Consider the following 13,943-nt stretch of genomic DNA (forward strand, 5'->3'; position numbering starts at 1 on the left):
GGCATTTATCTTTCTGTCTTATTTCACTTAGCATAATTCCAGGTTCATCCATGTTGCAATAAATGGCAGAATTTACTACATTTTTTAAGGCTGGATAACGTCTCACTAATATATACCTCATTTTCTTTTATCCATCCATTGTGCATTCTACTAACAGTGTACAGGGGCCTCCCAGGTGACACCATTGTAAATAACCCACCTCCCAATGCAGGAAACTTGGATTTGATCCCTGGGTGGGGAAGACCTCCTGTTGTAGGAAATGGCAACCCACTCCAGTATTCTTGCTTGGAGAATTCCATGGACACAGGAGGCTGGAGAGCTATAGTCCATGGGGTCCCAGAGAGTTGGACATGACTGAAGTGACTTAGCACACACACAGAGTGTACAGGGGCTTCCCTGGTGGCTCAGTGGTAAAGAATCGGCCTGCTAATTCAGGAGACACAGAAGGTCAGAGTTTGTTCCCCGGGTCAGGAAGATCCCCTAGAGAAGGAACATGCAGCCCACTCCAGTACTCTTGCTTGGAAAATTTCATGGATGGAGGAGCCTGGAGGGCTATATTTCATGGGGTCACAAAGAGTCAGATCCACAAATGATCCACTGAGCATGCACACATAACCATGTACAAGGGTTCCTTTCTCAACACCCTTGTTAACACTTGTCATCTCTTGTCTTTTTTATAATCACCATGCTAACAGGTGTGAGATGATATATCACTGTGGCTTTGATTCACATTTCTCTGATAACTAATGATGTTGAACATCTTTTTTATGTACCTGTATGTCTTCTTTGTAAAAATGTCTATTCAGGTCCTTTTCCAATGTTTTAATTGGATTATATGGCTTTTTATTTTTGTTTTTATTTTGTGTCATTGAGCTGTTCTAGTTCCTCATACTTTTTAGGTATTAACCTTTTATCAGATATATGGTTTACGAATATTGCCTCCTATTCCATAGACTGCCTTTTCATTTTGTTGATTGCTTCCTCTGTGTGCATAAACATTTTTAGCTTAATGTATTGAATAGTTTTACTTGTTTATTTTTGAATTTTTCAGTTTTACTCCTTTTTTTGATTTCTAGTTTCATACCACAGAAAAGATATCTGATATGATTACAGCCTACTTAAATTTGTTAAAACTTGTTTGTGACTTAATATATGATTTACTCTGGAGAATGTTCCTTGTGCAATTAGAAGTATATATGGTGCTATTTAATGGAATGCTGTTTATGTGTCTGGAAATGGCAACCCACTCCAGTGTTCTTGCCTGGAGAATCCCAGGGACGGGGGAGCCTGGTGGGCTTCCGTCTATGGGGTCACACAGAGTCAGACACGACTGAAGTGACTTAGCAGCAGCAGCAGCAGCAGCAGGATACTTGATTTACAGTGTTATTTACATCCATTCTTTCCTTATTAAATTTGTCCAGATAAGCTGTCTAGTCTGAAAGTAGGATAATTAAATCCCCTACTATCATTGTATTGTTGTCAATTTCTCCTGTCAAGTCTAATAATATGTGCTTTAAATAGTTAGATTCTTCAATGGTAGGTATGTAAATATTTACAATCATTACAACCTCCTGATAAACTGATCCCCTCTAAATGTCTTTTGGATTGAGTTTTAGAAGATGAGGTTTGAAAGTGGAGATGTTTCTTGGCTTGAGTCTCTTACCAGTAGAGATACAGAGGTAGGAAAGTAGCTAGCAAGAGAAAGACTAACTGTGTATTTTGTGGCATTGCCATCCCTCTAGGTAGTCTGTGGCTTTGAGACTGTTGTGATGACTGCTGTTGGATCTAAGGTGCAGATTACTGAATTCTGTGACCCTGTGGGTAGAAAGAGTGCTAGAAGGAGCAGCCTCTACCTGAAAGCCATTGCAATAGCAAGAGTAGCTCTTTTCTCTGTCTCCCACCCCAACCCTCCTCGACCTCTATCACTGCTGTAGAGTCCTCCCAGGACACTGAGGCTGCCACAGCTGATAAAAGACCTCATCCCACCTAAAGACCTGAGGCAACCAGGTCCTAGGTACTTGTCAGGGGCAAAAATATTAAATTTTAAGCATAAAGAAATAATCCACTGAGGTTTCAGGAAGAAAAACATGTAAAGGGAAGTAATGAGGAAAAAACTCAAGTTTAGCTCAAATGTCTCAATAGCCACAGTCAATCCAAACTTAAATAATGTGTTGGCAGCCGAATTCTAAGTGATACAAAAGGTGCCTCAAATGTTAAACACAAGCAAGCTGTCATTCATGCCTAGATACAAAAGAAAGACCTTTATAACCAGTACAAGAGCTCAGGGAATGTATCACTCAGAGACTATCCAGAAAGGTATGATGAAACACTGCCTACTAATAGATTCAGTGAAATAAAAAATTCAGGAACGTGGAAACCATGTCACCGTATTCCATTTCATTGCTGCTGTTGAACAATGAATCCATTTAAATGAGGAAAACTACTACAGTTGCAAGAATTATAGTACACAAGGGAAAAATTATAAACAATGACAATATGAGATAATATTATGTTCAGTTCAGTTCAGTCGCTCAGTCGTGTCGGACTCTTTGCGACCCCATGAAACACAGCACACCAGGCCTCCCTGTCCATCACCAACTCCCAGAGTTCACTCAAACTCATGTCCATCGAGTCGGTGATGCCATCCAGCCATCTCATTCTCTGTCGTCCCCATCTCCTCCCACCACCAATCCCTCCTAGCATCAGACTCTTTTCCAGTGAGTCAACTCATCGCATGAGGTGGCCAATATAGCAAAAACACTGAGATAAAGTGAGAGAGGAAAGATGGGTGGAAGTAGTGTGGAAAGTAATTAAATTATATGATTTATGTTACGAACATAGCTTTAAAAAGAACTAAGAGACACCTATATTCTAAACAGATGGCAAAAAAAAAAAAAATCCATATATGATCCCCAAACAATACACAGATTATGTAGCCAAAGAAACAAAGGAAATACCAGAAAGTGTTGACACTGGCATTTCCTCTACAATACAGTTGGAAAACTTACCAGCCCTTCACCTTCCCTCAATTATTTTGTTGGATTTCTTTCTGCCAACACTATTAACTCCCTGTTACCCACATTTTGGCAAGGTTCTAAAGCTTTACAGCCACTTTTAGGCATTAAAATATTTCACATACTCTAAATCAGCCTTCAATAGCACATCCAATTTAGTGTTTCTCTACTTTCCCCAGGCAGGGGACAGAAAACCAGGAAGAAGTGTGGAGTTGATAATTTTCAGCCTTTGTCAACCTCCTTCTTCCCTTGCTTCTGCAACTCAAACTCCAAGAATAAAAATGACCAGGCTAAAACTTCCTCACAGAAAGGCTGTTTTACCGAGTCTGTGCTGTTAGTAATTTTGTCTCACATTTGATCCTTCTTTTTGTGTTGTTGTTGTTTGTTGTTTAGTCGCTAACATGGGGGTGTTCCCATGTGGTGCTAGTGGTAAAGAACCTATCTGCCAATGCAGGAAACATAAGAGACATGGGTTTGATCCCTGGTTTGGGAAGATCCCCTGGAGGAGGGCATGCAATCCACTCCAGTATCCTTGCCTGGAGAAGCCCATGGACAGAGGAACTTGGCAGCCTACAGTCCATTGGGTCGCAAAGAGTCAGACATGACTGAAGTAACTTAGCACCCATGCTAAGTGGTCTGACTCTCTGCGACCCAATGGACTGCTTCATTCCAGGCTTCCCTGTCCATCACTCTCTCCTGGAGTTTGGTCAAGCTCACGTCCATTGAGTTGGTGATACTACTCAACCATCTCTAAATACTCACCTCATCTCAATGATGGGCCATGAATGGGTTCATTTTGAGGGCTCCCTCAACCCATTACCTCCAAACTGCGCTATTCCCTGAGTGATGCCTTCTCTGTTTTACCTTCTCAGAGTTCCCCTTTTATACTTTCTTGGTTTGTTACCTGCCTAACATCTACTTTTCTAGCATTTAGCATATCAAGATAGCATCCACATGAAAATTTGCTTTTATACCATTAAGTGAAGTGAAGTGAAGTCACTCAGTCATGTCCAACTCTTTGTGACCGCATGGACTGTAGCCTACCAGGCTTCTCCATCCACGGGATTTTCCAGGTAAGAGTACCAGAGTGGGTTGCCATTTCCTTCTCCAGGGAATCTTCCTGACCCAGGGATAGAACCAGCTTCTCCCGCCAGGCAGATGCTTTACCCTCTGAGCCACACAGCATAGAGGTGAACTTTATACCATTATTGCCCTCTATTATTTTTTTTTTTGTAATGTTATTGAAGATTGCTATTTCTACCCTCCTTCCTTCAGATTTTTTCCAGGTGAGAGTCTGACTTCTTACTTCTCAAGATCCTAAAGTCAAGAAACCTCTGGAACACTGTTCTCATAGCAGTGGGCTTGCCAAATTTTTGAGATATAGTAAGAATTCAACGTGGCATTCTGATGCCTGTTGTAAGGGCAAAAACAAATTAAAATTAAGAAGTCATTCAACCTGTTAAAAAATAAGTGAAAGAAAAGGACAAGAGTGCCCCCCTTTCTTTTTTTTTCCCCCAGAGTATTTACTTTAAAGAAATGTAACTATAAAGTTCTTTATATGTATTTTTGAAATGTATGTAAAACTTCTGAAAATATGAATAAGGCTTTTGCCAACTTTATGAGCCTGACATGTATTTCTTAGGGACCTGATAAACATCTCTTTGAAATGTATACACCAAGGAAGATAGTACCCTACCTTCCAGTTTCTGTGGGAAGGCGGAAGCCTGACTTCCTCAGGGTCTTCTTGTGACACCGTTCAGTCATGTCTGACTCTTTGCGGCCCCATGGACTGTAGCTTGCCAGGCACCTCTGTCAATGGAATTCTCCAGGCAAGAATACTGGAATAGGTTGCTATTTCCTTCTCCAGGGGATCTTCCTCAGGGTGCCTAGTTCCAAATTGCAAAACTCCCTCCTATTATAAAAGATTGTCTTTGCAATATTTTAGCAGATTGCCTGTGATAACTGTCACATTCCGGTTTGATATTTATTTAATATGGAATTGTTTTCTTTCTCTTCTATCACTCTAGAGAGATTTGCTGGATTTGGAGGAAATTTTGTTTTTAATTTCATTTCCTAAACATTGTCCTGCAAGCAGCCATTCTTTTACAGCCTACACGACCTGGGATATGAAAGCATCCTCCTTTTCTGCACAAGAGTAATAAGACATCACAGTACTTTTTAGGAGGATATTACATGGCTCAGTGGGTAAAGAATCAGCCCGCAATGCAGGAGACTAAGGAGACACACATGTTCGATCTTTGGGTCGGTAAGATCCCCTGGAGGAGGAAGTGGAACTCCAGTATTCTTGCCTGGAAAACTCCATGAACAGAGGAGCCTGGTGGGCTACAGTCCATGGGGTGAAGAGTTGGACACAACTGAGCACATGGCACATGACATTTATGTACTTTTCAGGATCATGAGGTTTTTCTCAATGAATTTCCTGTATGGACTGAAATTAGTGCTCAGTCAGAATGGATATTTGATGGATTGATTAAAATGCTCATGGGACGAGTTAGTACTCTTTGCAATTTGACAATATTTGTCACTCACTGTCCCTCAAATTCACACAGATATAAACACACATAATTGTATTTTCAGGATACCTTCTCTGGAAAATCATGCAAGAACATGTTGTCAGTGGTTACCTCAGAGCTATGAAGTTGGACTGGGAATTAGAAACAGTATTTAAGGCTGAATAGATTTCTTTTTACATTTCTTAAATGTAAATTTTATTTTTTATTTGTGGTAAAATATGTATAACATAAATTTAGCATTTTCATCATGTTTAAGTATACAACTCAGTGATATTAAACATATTAACATTGTTGAGCAGCCATCATCACTATCCATCTGCAGAACTCTTTTATCATCCTAAAGGGGAACTCTAAACCCATTGAGCAGTAACTATCCATTCTCCTCTCCATAAATCCCCTGGAAACCATGATTCTACTCTCTCTACAAATTTGACTCTTCTAAATCCCTTTATAGGAAAAATCTTACGAAAATTATCCTCTGTGATTGTATTATTTCATTTAACATACTGTTTTAAGATTCACCTATGTTGTAAAATGTTAGAATTTTTTTTATTTTTAAGGCTGAAGAATATTTTATTGTATATATATACCACATTTTGTTTATCCATTCATCCATCAATGGACAGCTGGATTGTTTCCATCTTTTGACTATTTTGAATAATACTGCTATAAACATCGTTCCGTTCCGTTCAGTCGCTCAGTCATGTCCGACTCTTTGCGACCCCGTGGACTGTAGCCTACCAGACTTCTCCGTCCATGGGATTCTCCAGGCAAGAATACTGGAGTGGGTTACCATCTCCTTCTCCAGGGGATCTTCCAGACCCAGGCATTTAAATATCTGTTTGAGTTTCTACTTACAATTGTTTGTGTATATGCCCAGAACAGAATTGCTTAACTGAACTGAACTGAACTGATAGTCATTTCATGTTTAAGTTTTTGAGAAATCATGATACTCTTTTCTATAGAAACAATACCATTTTACAATCCTACCAGCAATACACGAGGTTTCATTTTTCTCTACATCTTTGCTGACTCTTGATATTTTCCATTATTTTGAATTATAGCCATCTTAATGTGTGTGAAGTAGCATTTTATTGCAGTTTTGACTTGTATTTCACTAAATATTAATGATGTCGAGTTTCTTCTCATGTATTTATTAGCCATCTTATTTGAACAAAAATCTATGCAAGTCCTTTGCCAATTTACTAATGGATTTGTTTGTATTTCTATTGAGATTTAGTTATTTATATATTCTGAATAATAAGTCCTTTTTGGATTTAATATTTACAAATATTTCCTCCCATTCTATAGACTGTCTTCATTCTGTTGCTAATGTTCAGTTCAGTTCAGTTCAGTCGCTCAGTCGTGTCCGACTCTCCGCGACCCCATGAATCACAGCACGCCAGGCCTCCCTGTCCATCACCAACTCCTGGAGTTCACTCAAACTCATGTCCACAGAGTCAGTGATGCCATCCAGCCATCTCATTCTCCGTCATCCCCTTCTCCTCCCGCCCCCAACCTTTCCCAGAATCAGAGTCTTTTCCAGTGAGTCAACTCGTCGCATGAGGTGGCCAAAGTATTGCAGTTTCAGCTTTAGCATCAGTCCCTCCAATGAACATCCAGGATTGATCTCCTCTAGAATGGACTGGTTGGATCTCCTTGCAGTATAAGGGACTCTCAAGAGTCTTCTCCAACACCACAGTTCAAAAGCATCGATTCTTCGGCGGCCAGCCTTCTTCACAGTCCAACTCTCACATCCATACATGACCACGGGAAAAACCATTGCCTTGACTAGACGGACCTTGGTTGGCAAAGTAATGTCTCTGCTTTTTAATATATTATCAAGGTTGGTCATAACTTTCCTTCCAAGGAGCAAGCGTCTTTTAATTTCATGGCTGCAATCAGCATCTGCAGTGATTTTGGAGCCAAAAAAACAAAGTTGCTAATGTTATTTGATGCAAAAAAGTTTTCTGTTTTGATGAAGTCTAGTTTATCTATTTTTTCTTTTGCTGCCTGAACTTTTGGTGTGATATCTAAGAAATTATTGACAAACTCAATGTCATGAAACTTTCCCCCTGTTTCCTTTAGGAGTTTTATGGTTATATCTCTTATATTTAAGTATTTAACCTATTTTGCATTAATCTTCATAAATAGGTAAGTGTTATGTACTATTTTGTATTTGGATGTCTTGTTTTCCCAACACTGTTTTCTGAAAAGACTGTCACCTCCCCATCAAATGATCTTGACACTCTTGTCAAAGTCATTTGACCATATATACAAGGTTTCATTTCTGGGATTTCTATTATACTCCATCAGGCTATATGTCTTTATTCTAGTACAACTCTTTTTTTACTATTTCTTTGTAACAAGTTTTGGCATCAGAAAGAATGGGCCTTTCATCCTTGTTATTCTCTTTCAAGATTGTTTTGGAAATTCAGTTTCTCCTGTGATAGCATGAATTCTGTTTCTTTAAAAAGCATAATTGGCTTTCTCCAGTTCTGTTCTTCTTTCTTAAGACTGTTTTCAGTATTCATGGTATTTTGTGCTTCCATACAAATTTTAAAAGTTTTGTTTTAGTTCCGTGAAAAATATCATTAATGTCTTAATAGGTGCATTACACTGAATCTGTTGATTGCTTTGTGTAGTATGGACATTTTAACAATATTAGGTCTTCCAATCCAAGAACATATATATCTTTCCATCTGATTCTGTTATCTTCAATTTCTTTTGTCAGTGTAATTGTTTTCTAAGTACAGGTCTTTTATCTACATGAGAAGGTTTGTTCCTAGGTGTTTTATTCTTTCTTATGCAATAGTAAATGGGATTGAACTTCTGATAGATTTTGTTAGTGTAGAGAAATGCAAAAGATTTCCATGTATTAATTTTGTATCCTGCAACATTACTGAATTTATTGATGAGCTCTAATAGTGGTTTCTTTAGGGAGAAACATTTGCAAATTATATAACTGATAAGGGGTTACTATCCAAAATATATAAACACCTTATACAATTCAATATCAAACAAACAACCCAATTAAAAAATGGCTAAAAGATCTGAACAGGCATTTTTTTCCAAAGAGAAAATGCAGATGGCCAATAGGTTCATGAAAAGATGCACAACATTGCTTATCATCATAGAACTGCAAATCAAAACCACAGTTAGTTATTACCTCACAACTGTCAGAATGCCTCTCATCAAAAGGACATAAATAACAAATTTATTTATGGGATGTAGAAAGGAAACTTTCCTACACTGTTGGTGATGATGTAAATTGACGATGTATATATATAAATATAGATATATAGACACACAGACACATATACACAGACACACAATGGAATACTACTCAGCCATAAAAACTGAAATTTTCCTATTTGCAACAACATGGATGGACTTGGAGGGTATTATACTATGTGAAATAACTGAAATAAGTCAGAAGAAGACCAATACTGTATCTGTCAAATCTAAAACACACAACAAACTATTAAATATAACAAAAAAGAAATAGACTCACAGATCTAAAGGACAAATTGGTGGTTACCAGTGAGAAGGTAGAATGGGATTGAAAAATATAGAGGTAGGGAATTAAGAGGTACAAACTATTATGTATAAAATAAGCTATAAGGATATATTATACAGCACAGGGAATATAACCAATATTTTATGATAACTATAAATGAAGCATAACCTTTAAAAATCGTGAATAACTGAAGTGACTTAGCAGCAGCAGCAGCAACAGCAGCATATCGTATTGTATATCAACTGTACATCAATAAAAATAAGATAAATTTGCTTAAACTTTCATTGGAATTTTGGTAGAGATTGAATGATTCTGCAGATCACTTTGAACAGTATTGACATCTTAACAATAATAACCTTTCAATGCATGAACATGGAATGTCCTCATTTACTTGCATGTTCTTCAATTTCTTTCAGCAATATTTTGCAGTTTTCCGTGCATATCTATTTTACCTCCTTGGTCAGATTATTTCTAAATATTTTCTTGATTCTATTAGAAATAGAATTTCTTTTCTTAATCTTCTTTTTGGATTATTCATTGTTGGTGTATACAGTACAACTGATTTTTGGGTGTTGATTTTGGGTGTTGAAATTTTGTTGAATTTATTACTTCTTACAAGTTTGTTTTTGTTTTTTTGCGTGCATTCTTCTTTGTATTTTATTTTCAATATTCACATGCACGTCAAAGGGTATAAAAACACACATTGTATAGACTCATTCCTTCACTTTTCCTTCTGGTATTCACATTCTTTCTCCAGATTATCAATTTCTTATGCACTGTCCCAAATATATTTCTTAGATATACGAGCAATTAATATATCCTTCTATTCATGCTACTTTGTACTTTTCTTTTGTCCACTTTCATTATATCATAGCAATGTATAAAATGCTTCCTTATTCCATGATGCAAAAAGCTGCATGTTTGGCAGCAATGTAGTATACCTGTCATATTTTATTTTTTTTTTTTACTATTTATACTGTCCATTCATGCATTTCAGAAAGATATCCCTGAGATCAGTTTCAGTTCAGTTCAATTCAGTCGCTCAGTCTTGTCCGACTCTCCACAGTTTAATGTTTCTTAATTTTGTTCTTTACCTTCCATGATACATATATATGTGTGTATATATATATATATATGGTTAATAATATTTGCAAAATTACCCTATATTTTATTTTCCTTTTCTTAATGACCTGTATTGGTATCATAACCTTCTAGATTTTGTCTCAGGGGATATGCACAAAATATTCACTAATGACAATTCATCTTATCTACTTTCAATTTCTTAAAGTGGTAAATCTCAACCAGCAACCCTCCCCACTGCTAGTAACTCAGCTGGTAAATATCCTGTCTGCAATGCAGGAGATCCTGGTTTGATTCCCTGGTCGGGACGCTCCCTTGGAGAAGGGATAGGCTACCCACTCCAGTATTCTTGGGCTTCCCTGGTGGCTCAGGGAACCCATTACAGTTTTTTTGCCTGGAGAATCCCCAGGGATAGAGCAGCCTGGTGGGCTACAGTCCATGGGGTTGCAAAGAGTCGGACACAACTGAGCAACTAAGCACAGTACAGCACAACCAGCATTAAATCTAGATCTGGATTCAATATATTAATATACTTATGATACTACCCTCATGTGCCTCCCTATTGTTCTTTAGAGTATTAATTTCAGGAATTATATTGGACTTTTTCTTAGGGAATAGACAATTGCTATATTCATTTTAAATACCTGCATGGCCCTGGAACTTACTGTTTAATTCTTTGAGTTAAATTTCTTTTGACTTTTGAGCACGTACATAAGCTACATTCTCAAAAGTCCCTCATGGCTTAAATGGAGAATGGATTTTGGGGACAACCAATCTATATGTGTTAGTTGCTCAAAGTGTCCGATTCTTTGAGACCCTATGGACTGTAGCCCGTCAGGCTCCTCTGTCCATGGAATTCTCCAGGCAAGAACACTGGAGTGTGTTGTCATTCTCTTCTCCAGGGGATCTTCCCAACCCAGGGATTGAACCTGGGTCTCCTACATTGTGGGCAAATTCTTTACTGTCTGAGCCAGAATGGAAAAATCTATATTTGCTTAGCAAGCTCTGAAATTGACCATTTAAAGCTAAAACTTCTTAAGTATTAAATGATACACTCATAACTCAGGTGCCTTAAAGTTCTAAAGAAAAAAAAAATTAACTCCTAATAGATGAAAGGCTTATATGTGGAAGATTCTGTTCCCAATAACTGAGACAGAAAAAGCTATAATTGTATAATCACTTCATGGTCAAGCACCAGTAGTCTGCATCCTGAAGCCATGCTGCTGCTGCTGCTGCTAAGTCACTTCAGTCGTGTCCGACTCTGTGCGACCCCATAGACGGAAGCCCACCAGGCTCCCCCATCCCTGGGATTCTCCAGGCAAGAACACTGGAGTGGGTTGCCATTTCCTTCTCCAATTCATGAAAGTGATAAGTGAAAGTGAAGTTGCTTAGTTGTATCCCACTCTTAGCGACCTAATGGATTGCAGCCTACCAGGCTCCTCCATCCATGGGATTTTCCAGGCAAGAGTACTGGAGTGGGGTGTCATTGCCTTCTCCGTCCTGAAGCCATCAGTTCAGTTCAGTTCAGTTCAGTTGCTCAGTCGTGTCCGACTCTTTGCAACACCATGAATCACAGCATGCCAGTCCTCCCTGTCCATCACCAACTCCCGGAGTTCACTCGAACTCATGTCCATCGAGTCGGTGATGCCATCCAGCCATCTCATTCTCTGTCGTCCCTGTCTCCTCCCACCCCAAATCCTTCCTAGCATCAGACTCTTTTCCAGTGAGTCAACTCATCGCATGAGGTGGCCAAAGTATTGGAGTTTCAGCTTTAGCATCAGTCCTTCCAATGAACACCCAGAATTGATCTCCTTTAGAATGGACTGGTTGGATCTCCTTGCAGTCCAAGGGACTCTCAAGAGTCTTCTCCAGCATCACAGTTCAAAAGCATCACTTCTTCGGCGATCAGCTTTCTTCACAGTCCAACTCTCACATGGAGGCTGCTAAATCCCATCCCTTTGCTGAGGCTTGCCTGGAAGGCATTAACTTGCCAAGTTTCCTTTGGTTGGCACTTATTAAGGTTACATTTGCACTTCAAATTTGATTGGGTCAACCTCTAGCCACATTCAAAGACCCCTCATGCTTTTGCCTTGGTTGAAGACTGTAGGTCTCCTGTGATTGCTGGGGTCCATGGCTATTTATTTATGGTCTGGCAAACACAAGCTAAACATTAAGAAACTGTTTTTCCTGTGGTTATGTATGGATGTGAGAGTTGGACTATAAAGAAAGCTGAGCGCTGAAGAATGATGCTTTTGAACTGTTGTGTTGGAGAAGACTCTTGAGAGTCCCTTGGACTGCAAGGAGATCCACCCAGTCCATCCTAAAGGAGTTCAGTCCTGGGTGTTCATTGGAAGGACTGATGTTGAAGCTGAAACTCCAATACTTTGGCCACCTGATGAGAAGAGTTGACTCATTGGAAAAGACCCTGATCCTGAGAAAGATTGAGGGCAGGAGGAGAAGGGGACAACGGAGGATGAGATGGTTGGATGGCTTCACCAACCATGGACGGATATGGTTTTGAGTGGACTCCGGGTTTGGTGATGGACAGGGAGGCCTGGTGTGCTGCAGTTCATGGGGTCACAAAGAGTTGGACACGACTGAGCAACTGAACTGAACTGAACTGATGACCCAGAGAAATAGCGACTCACTTGGGGATAAAGCATCATTAAGAAGCCTAAGACTCCTTATCTCATGTTCAGGCCAACATGTAAAAGCCAAATTGTAACAACTATACACTTATACAGTTGGGAAGAACAGCCTAATTGCTTGAAATAGGCATTTACAAATAGCAGAGTCAAGAAGCTGTTTCCAGACAAAAATAAGCTCTAGGCACCACACATGTATCCTCATCTCAGCAATATCTTTCTGTAATGTTCATTTTTCTCTTCCATATTCTACTGCCTACATATTTCAGCTACATACTGCACATTGAGGTAAAAGGGTTAGGAGGCTTAATTAATTAGTGATTAGCACTACACCCAGGCACCCAAATGATAAATTAATTGAAAAATAATGAGAAACATGTACATTGAAGACAAAGCAGATATTGGTGAGTACTGAGTTTTGTGTTCATGACTGTCATTCCTAGTAGGGTTAGGCTGATAGTCATTTCATTTCAAGGTTAGATCCTATACCTGGAGAAGAAAAGCAGATTCATGTTCAATCTGGGTAACTCACTACTGAGAGTAACAAGAAAGTATTTGGTCAACATATACATCCTTCCTTTATTCTAAATCCACCAACTGTGTACGCCATTTAATTTTTCCTCCTGTGTGGTGGATAAATGAATGGATCTAAGTCAGTACTGTTACACGAATGTGGCTTCCTCTGCTTAGGAGCACTGGGACGTGATAAAGGCATTACTCATATCACCTTAGTCCTTGAACTTCCCTCCAAGATGCCCATCAACACACCGCATTCTAAAATACTTTAAGCTACATTTCAGCTGCGTTTAATACACTTCTCTCAATTTACATCTCTGAAACTTAAATCCTGGCCTGTATTCATTTTGAAGAAAAATAGTATTTAAGGGAAAAAATGTAAGATTTGTTTTAACTGAGAAGAAGAGCACTTTAATCTTTCCTATGGTTACAACCAAAGAGCTACCTTCTTCTAATAACCACCATCAATGACAATATAGATAGATGTCAATGTCTCACTGCTATGTCATGCTTCCTTTCCATAAGTTATTCCATATATAACACCATACACATATATACCACCCAGTTATATATATATATATATATATATATATGCATCATATTACATCATGGCTCATCCAGTTATGAAGCCCCA

Source organism: Moschus berezovskii, chromosome 21 (genome assembly GCF_049115385.1).
Source record: "Moschus berezovskii isolate FMDL1 chromosome 21, NW_MosBer_1.0, whole genome shotgun sequence".
Classification (NCBI taxonomy): domain Eukaryota; kingdom Metazoa; phylum Chordata; class Mammalia; order Artiodactyla; family Moschidae; genus Moschus; species Moschus berezovskii.